The sequence below is a fragment of the Salmo trutta genome, chromosome 13 (assembly GCF_901001165.1).
Source record: "Salmo trutta chromosome 13, fSalTru1.1, whole genome shotgun sequence".
Classification (NCBI taxonomy): Eukaryota; Metazoa; Chordata; class Actinopteri; order Salmoniformes; family Salmonidae; genus Salmo; species Salmo trutta.
The window spans coordinates 16,065,696-16,074,033 of NC_042969.1; the positions used below are offsets into that span (position 1 = coordinate 16,065,696).

Consider the following 8,338-nt stretch of genomic DNA (forward strand, 5'->3'; position numbering starts at 1 on the left):
CCACAAATTTTCTATAGGATTGAGGTCAGGGCTTTGTGATGGCCACTCCAATACCTTGACTTTGTTGTCCTTAAGCCATTTTGCCACAACTTTGGAAGTATGCTTGGGGTCATTGTCCATTTGGAAGACCCATTTGCGACCAAGCTTTAACTTCCTGACTGATGTCTTGAGATGTTGCTTCAATATATCCACATAATTTTCCTTCCATGTGATGCCATCTATTTTGTGAAGTGCACCAGTCCCTCCTGCAGCAGAGCACCCCCACAACATGATGCTGCCCCCCCCATGCTTCACGGTTGGGATGGTGTTCTTCGGCTTGCAAGTCTCCATCTTTTTCCTCCAAACATAACGATGGTCATTATGGCCAAACAGTTCTATTTTTGTTTCATCAGACCAGAGGACATTTCTCCAAAAAGTACGGTCTTTGTCCCCATGTGCAATTGCAAACTGTAGTCTGGCTTTTTTATGGGGGTTTTGGAGCAGTGGCTTCTTCCTTGATGAGGCCTTTCAGGTTATGTCGACATAGGTCTCGTTTTACTGTGGATATAGATACTTTTTATGCGAGTAAAGTACATGTCGGATAAAAAATGTAGACCAAAATGTCGACATTACAAAATACGCTAGACAAGGTGCGATTTTTTTGTCTCTGTAAAATTAATTATGTGTGAAATGGCGGTGGAAATTATTTAAATATTGAGATAACAGCCATCATATCGAAGTAAACTTGGATTGTCCGTCCACTACGACTCAGGAAAGCATGCAGTTTATTAGGCTGCAGATGAAAGAAATTATAGTTCACTTCACAGGGTGGTGAAAACGCACAGTGATGAGCTTGATGCTCCTTTCAATAAATATCAAGGGTCTTATTCTGGTGACGTGATGATCGATTCTTGGCTGCCGTTTGACAAATAAAAATAATCTCGCACTTTTGTGCATAATAATCTCATCATGAAGTAGGCTATACAGTACAGTATACAGTACACTACAGTAGAGTATCTGCAAGCTGTTGGCTAAAGTACACGTGCCAGTAGCAGAGTGGGCACATTGGCTATACATATGCAACATTTTTTGTGACAACAATCAGTTGAAAATGTGATGGAAACACATTTAACTTGTATTATTTATTCGTGCACTACATATTTACGCACATACTTTATCCTGAACAAGTCAGTTAGATAGAAACAGAACTCTGATGGGAAATTGCGCATATTTTTTTATGCAGATTTTAAAATATTTACATAAAAATAATCTGTCGCCAATCGGATGGAAACCTACCTATAGACCCTAAAGACTCTGGCAAGTGCGCTAGTCCAGTGTCACTTTGATTATGTGTGCACATCATGGTTCACCAGCAGCACTAAACATCTAAAGAATAAGCTACAAACCCGCCAAAACAAGCTTGTAAGAATTGTCCTTAAACTCCTCCCTCATCTGGAGGTCGAGCATTTTAAGCAGCTAGGCTGGTTATCTATCTGCAAAAAGAGTAGTATTAATTCAACGTGGTCTGATCCACAAAATTATCACGTACTCAGCCCCCAGGTACCTATCCAACTATTTTTTATTTGTCAGAGATGTCCACCAGCATAATACCACAGCAGATACTCTAATATTCACTGTTTTAAATTAGTCTATCTGGTAAGAACACATTTTTATATACCGCCGCTTTTTAAAATAATGTAAAAAGTGAACAGTAGAACCTTTTATTGTCTGTATCTGTATCGGCCGTCGTCAAAATGAGACCAGGGTGCAGCGGAGGATGTGTTCATCATGAATCATTTTAATGGACCGAATGAACACTTTACAAAAATAAACCAAAAACGACCAGCAACAGTTCTGTCAGGTTTAACAAAACTAAACAGGAAATATTCACCCACAAAACCCAAAGGAAAAACAGGCTGCCTAAGTATGACTCCCAATCAGCAACAACAATGTACAGCTGTTCCTGATTGGGAGCCATACCCGGCCGAAACAAAGCAATCCCAAACATAGAAAAACAGACATAGAATGCCCACCCAAATCACACCCTGACCAAACCTAAATAGAGACATAAAAAGGATCTCTCAGGTCAGGGCGTGACAGTATCTCTGTAATGTGTCTATATAGATGCAATTGTATATGTATTTATGCCTAAAAAATATGGACCAAAATGTAAAATTGTGCAATCCCAGTCACTTTTAAAAATCTTTGTACAGTGTATATATATACTACCAGTCCAAAGTTTTAGAACACTGACTCATTCAAGGGTTTTTCTTTATTTGTACTATTTTCTATATTGTAGAATAATAGTGAAGGCATCAAAACTATGAATTAACACATATGGAATCATGCAGTAAGCAAAAAAGTATTCAACAAATCAAAATATATTTTATATTAGAGATTCTTCAAATAGCCACCCTTTCCCTTGATGACAGCTTTGCACGCTCTTGGCACTCTCAACCATCTTCACCTGGAATGCTTTTTCAACAGTCTTGAAGGAGTCCCCACATATGCTTAGCACTTGTTGGCTGTTTTTCTTTCACTCTGCGGTCCGACTCATCCCAAACCATCTCAATTTGGTTGAGGTCGGGGGATTGTGGAGGCCAGGTCATGCAACACTCCATCACTCTCTTTCTTGGTCAAATAGCCCTTACACAGCCTGGAGGTGTGTTGGGTCATATTCAGGTAGAAAAGTCTCAACGTCAACAGTGAAGAGGCGAATGCGGGATGCTGGCCTTCTAGGCAGAGTTGCAAAGAAAAAGCCATATCTCAGACTGGACAATAAAAATAACAGATTAAGATGGGCAAAAGAACACAGACACTGGACAGAGGAACTCTGCCTAGAAGGCCAGCATCCCGGAGTCACCTCTTCACTGTTGATGTTGAGACTGGTGTTTTGCGGCTACTATTTAATGAAGTTGCCAGTTGAGGACTTGTGAGGCGTCTGTTTCTCAAAGTAGACACTCTAATGTACTTGTCCTCTTGCTCAGTTGTGCACCACGGCCTCCCACTCCTCTTTCTATTCTGGTTAGAGCCAGTTTGCGCTGTTCTGTAAAGGGAGCAGTACACAGCGTTGTACGAGATCTTCAGTTTCTTGGCATTTTCTAGCATGGAATAGCCTCCATTTCTCAGAACAAGAATAGACTGACGAGTTTCAGAAGAAAGTTCTTTGTTTCTGGCCATTTTGAGCCTGTAATTGAACCCACAAATGCTGATGCTCCAGATACTCAACCAGTCTGAAGAAGGCCAGTTTTATTGCTTCTTTAATCAGAACAACAGTTTTCAGCTGTGCTAACATAATTGCAAAAGGGTTTTCTAATGATCAATTAGCCTTTTAAAATTATAAACTTGGATTAGCTAACACAACGTGCCATTGGAACACAGGAGTGATGGTTGCTGATAATGGGCCTCTGTACGCCTATGTAGATATTCCATAAAAAATCAGCAGTTTCCAGCTACAATAGTCATTTACAACATTAACAATGTCTACACTGTATTTCTGATCAATTTGATGTTATTTTAATGGACAAAAAAATGTGCTTTTCTTTCAAAAACAAGGACATTTCCAAGTGACCCCAAACTTTTGAACGGTAGTGTATATGGCATAAAAAGTTTGAAAATCTGATTTCCCCTTTTCAATTTCCCCTTATTTTTATAACAAGTAAATAAAATATGTCTTGATTGCGTATGTCTTCATACCCCAGAGGTAATACTGGGTGGAAACACCTTTGGCAGCCATTACAGCTGTGAATCATTTTGAATAAGATTCTTAGGGCAACATTTATCCATTGTTTTTGTAAAAATTGCTCAAGCTCATTCAATTTGGTTAGGAGTCATTGATGGACAGCAATATTCAAACCTTGTCTCTGATTTTCAAGCAAATTTACGTCAAGACTGAGATTAGACCCCTCAGGAATGTGTATGGGTATCCTCGTCACCAGCAGGGACTGGGGAGCTGGTCAGGATCAAAAGAAATATGAAAGGAGCAAAGCCCAGATAAAAAGTTAGAGAACCTTGCCTCAGTCTTCTGAATACTTACCCCTGGGATAGAGTTTTATTTTTAAGCAGGACAATTACACACATTTTAATGCCAAGGACATACCAGAATGGCTTTCTAAGAAGCAGCAGTTGCATGTATTCATGGATGCCAAAAGAAGCCAGGCTTTCCCCAAAAATGTAAAAATATATATATATTTTAAATAATATTTTGTTTATCTGTGTTTCAGAATTTTCTTTCAATTCACAAGAGGCTGAATGTATCTCACCGAAGAAAGCATCCGGGGATAGCAAAACCGCGCCCCTCTGTCTCTGTACGTGTAGCCCATCTATCTGATGCTGTCTGGTCAAAAATAATATGACATTGTTGCCGCCTGTAGCATTGAATGTAAGTGAAGCCAGCGAGCATTTGGCCTCCCTTGCTAAAAAAAAGTGTAAAATAATAGCCAATCAGCGTTGAGCTAAACTGGGTGAGCTCAGCTGTGAATAGTCCTGGCGCACCCAAAAAAAAAACAACCAAAACTAAAAGCCGTATGACGAAGTCATAGACCACTTCGTCAACATGAAAGAGAGGAGGATGGCATTGGCGTTTCTCTACAAGTAGGGTGAGTTGACATGTTTTTTCTGCTTGCAAGAAAGCACACACACAGAAATCAGAACACACACACACACACAGAAATCAGAACCCACACACAGACACACACACACACACACACACACACACAGAAATCAGAACCATGGACAGCCAAATCATATTTAGCTTACATTGATTGAACTAAATTGTTTTTGGTATCTTTTAGTTGTCACTGTATTAGACTAAGCATAGGTGATTTGATTGATGTTGAAATGTTGAAGTTGAAATGATGCTGGAATAGTGGAGGCAGCTCCTGTTTTCTTTGAGACTCCGTGGTTGTAAATCAATAGTTGTTTAGTAGTTAATAAATGTTGGAAATATTTACTTGGTTGACCATGTAATATGCTTTGTGGACTTCAATGGACAGAGGTTGCTCTCTGGTTTTGTCATGAAACAAAGGTGTGGGTGAATTTATTCTGCCACTGTCTTCTTATTGTCTTGGCCTTTAGGACTATATATCACAGTCGCAAGGCATATGAACTAAAAGGTTATAGAGCAAACAACGTAATTGTCACAACACATAGGTTGTAATATGGCTTTCCCTGGTGATTTTACCCACAGCTACTGAGAGGTCGTAAGTGTTCCTGAGTGGTCTATAGTTTCAGTCCTGACAAAGTTTAAATAATGCTATCCATCAATGACTCCCAACCAAATTTACTGAGCTCAAGCAATTTTGACATAAACAATGGATATATGTTGCCCTAAAGAGTTTAGCAAAGTTGGTAGAATTTATTCAAAATAATTCACAGCTATAATGGCTGCCAAAGCTATTACTCAGATTTGAGTACGTTAACTCTGATTTCCACACATTGACTCTGTACCGGTACCCCATGTGTATAGCCTCGCTATTGTTATTTACTGCTGCTCTTTAATTATTTGTTGCTTTTATTTTCTATTTTTTACTTATCTATTTTTTACTTAAACACTTTTTTTTCTTTAAACTTCTTAAAGAATTGTTGGTTAAGGACTTGTAAGTAAGCATTTCACCTGTTGTATTCGGCGCATGTGACAAATAACATTTGATTTGATTTGATTCAAAGGTGTTTAAACTTAGTATTAACTCTGGGGTGTGAAGAAATATGCATTCAAGACTGCATTTTTATTAATTTGGACATTTTTCTATAATTTTTCTTTCACTTTGGAAATGTGGAGTAGGTTGTGTATATCTGTAGGAAAACAATTTAATATTTTTTAAGCAGCTGACTTTCACTAGGCACTGCAGTAGCATAGAGATTCCCATTGAAGTTGATATTCAACGGTGGGTGGACCGGCCATCTTTCTGGTGGTAATTGGAAGTTGAAATTTCAATTCAAATTGCAGTGGTCTGAAGGGATAGGTCCGTTCTATTGCTATTATTGAAATGACACCCAACCTGTATTCAATAGCATGCTGTGTCTCAACCAATGACGGGCACAACAAAAACACCTCAGATTATGTAAAATAGGGTCTAAGCTACAACATATCTGAAAAATACACAAATCTGAGTTTACACATTTTAAGATCATTGATGTCCAAAAAACAACAACATTGAAAACAATCTAGAATTCAAAAATAGTTTGACAACCCTGTTTGAAAGCTTTCAAATTATATCAAACTCAACTGTTTGTCTTTTTCAGTGATGAAGACATGTCTCGTGGTGGCGTGGGGTATGCAAAATGGGTCAGCTTTGAGCACCTTTATCTCCTGAGTGTTTTGGCATTCATGTCCAAAAAGTATCTTTCTGACCTCTTCTACTATGGGCAAACATGTATGGTTGGTTTGGTTCAAATCAAAAGGGATGCGGTCAGAAAGGGATTGAATTCATATGGTCATATGGAACAGCCTTTTCGATTAAATATGCTGCAAAACCATCACATAAATCCCCATCACCTTGTATAGATATTCATGTGTGCCCATCCCCTTGTATAGATTTTCATGTGTGCCCATCACCTTGTATAGATTTTCATGTGTCACTAGGTTAATAAAATAAGTAAAAAAATATGAAAATATTGTTACTTACCTTGATCCTGGCCTAGATTCAAAGATACATTCAGTTTGTCTGACAGCAGTTTCTCTGAATAAGCCTCCCGCAAACCATGCACTTACTTTATACTGTTCAGTCAAAACAGAAGTGGAAGTGGGAACCTAAAATAGAGCACACAGCGATGTAATCTCCATAGACAAACATTGGCAGTACAATTGCCTAACTAAAGAGCTCAGTGACTTTCAACGTGGCACCTTTCCAACAAATCAGTTCGTCAATATCTGTCTTGGTAGAGATGCCCCGGTCAACTGTAAGTGCTGTTCTTGTGAAGTGGAAACAACTCAGTCGCAAAGTGGTAGGCCACAAAAGTTCACAGAACGGGACAGCTGAATGCTGAAGCACGTAGCACTTAAAAATCATCTGTCCTCGGTTGCAACAGTCACTACCGAGTTCCAAACTGCCTCTGGAAGCAAAGTCAGTACAATAACTGTTAGTCGGGAGCTTCATAAAATAGGTTTCCATGGCCGAGCAGCGGCACACAAGCCTAAGATCACCATGTGTATTGCCACGCGTCAGCTGGAGTGGTCTAAAGCTTGCTGCCATTGGACTTTGGTGCAGTGAAAATGTGTTCTCTGGAGTGATGAATCACGCCTCACTACTTGGCAGTCCGACAGACGAATCTGGGTTTGGCGTAGACCAAACATTTGCCAGCAATCAGTCATCACTCTTCCATGCCTTTTAAAATCATCCCTTGGTGTGAACATTCTTCCGTCTTATGAGAGGGGTGAAAGGGGCATTCCTATTGGAGCATTATCTTTGGAGTGGATTGCTTTTGGTGATGGAGTTATGGTGTGACTGTCACGATCTTCAAAATGAGTGGACCAAGGCGCAGTGTGTGTTGAGTTCCACATCTTTTTAATACAAAGCGAAACTAAAAACAAAACAACAAAACTTACAAAGAATGTGACGTCGTAGTGCCCAAACATATTAACACAAACAATATCCCACAACCCAGGTGGGAACAATGGAGAACTTAAGTATGATCCCCAATTAGAGACAACGATAATCAGCTGCCTCTAATTGGGAACCATACCAAGCTCACCAACATAGAACATTTAAACTAGAACACCCCCTAGTTACGCCCTGACCTCGTTACCTATATAAAAGACACCTGGGAGCCAGAAATCTTTCTGATTGAGAGGGGGTCAAATACTTATTTCCCTCATTAAAATGCAAATCATTTTATAAAATTTTTGACATGCGTTTTTCTGGATTTTGTTGTTGTTATTCTGTCTCTCACTGTTCAAATAAACCTACCATTAAAATTATAGACTGATAATTTCTTTGTCAGTGGGTAAACGTACAATATCAGCAGGGGATCAAATACTTTTTTCCCTCACTGTATGTACATCCTGTCCGGAAGTTCTCAAGTATCGAGTGAGTGTTTATGTAACGTGATAATGCAGCTGTTCCTTTGAAGTAAAGCCTGTGTTTACATTAAAGCCCCCCCAAAGGTGCGGACTCCGGCCGCAAAACCTGAAACCAAATGGGGAGGGTAGGAGCGGCTCCGGTGCACCCAGACCCCGGATCCGGCCATCGCGCCAGGTTGAACGCCGAGCCTGGACTGAGCATCGGTGCAAAGGTTCCGGACGGTGAACCGTCGCTGGAGGTTCCAGACTGTGAACCGTCGCCGGAGGTTCTGGACTGTGAAATGTCGCCGGAAGCTCTGGACTGTGAACCGTCGCCGGAAGCTCTGGACTGTGAACCGT

General features: G+C 40.0%; 1 protein-coding gene across 1 annotated transcript in view; it reads right to left on the minus strand.

The window, feature by feature from the left end:
* LOC115205310 (uncharacterized) overlaps positions 1–6,690 on the minus strand; it is a 28,300-nt gene extending 21,610 nt beyond the window's left edge. The window contains exon 1 of the mRNA XM_029771130.1: positions 6,606–6,690. The gene's annotated coding sequence lies outside the window, so the exon portion shown is untranslated. The remainder of the gene's footprint in view (positions 1–6,605) is intronic.
* Positions 6,691–8,338: the final 1,648 nt, after the last annotated feature.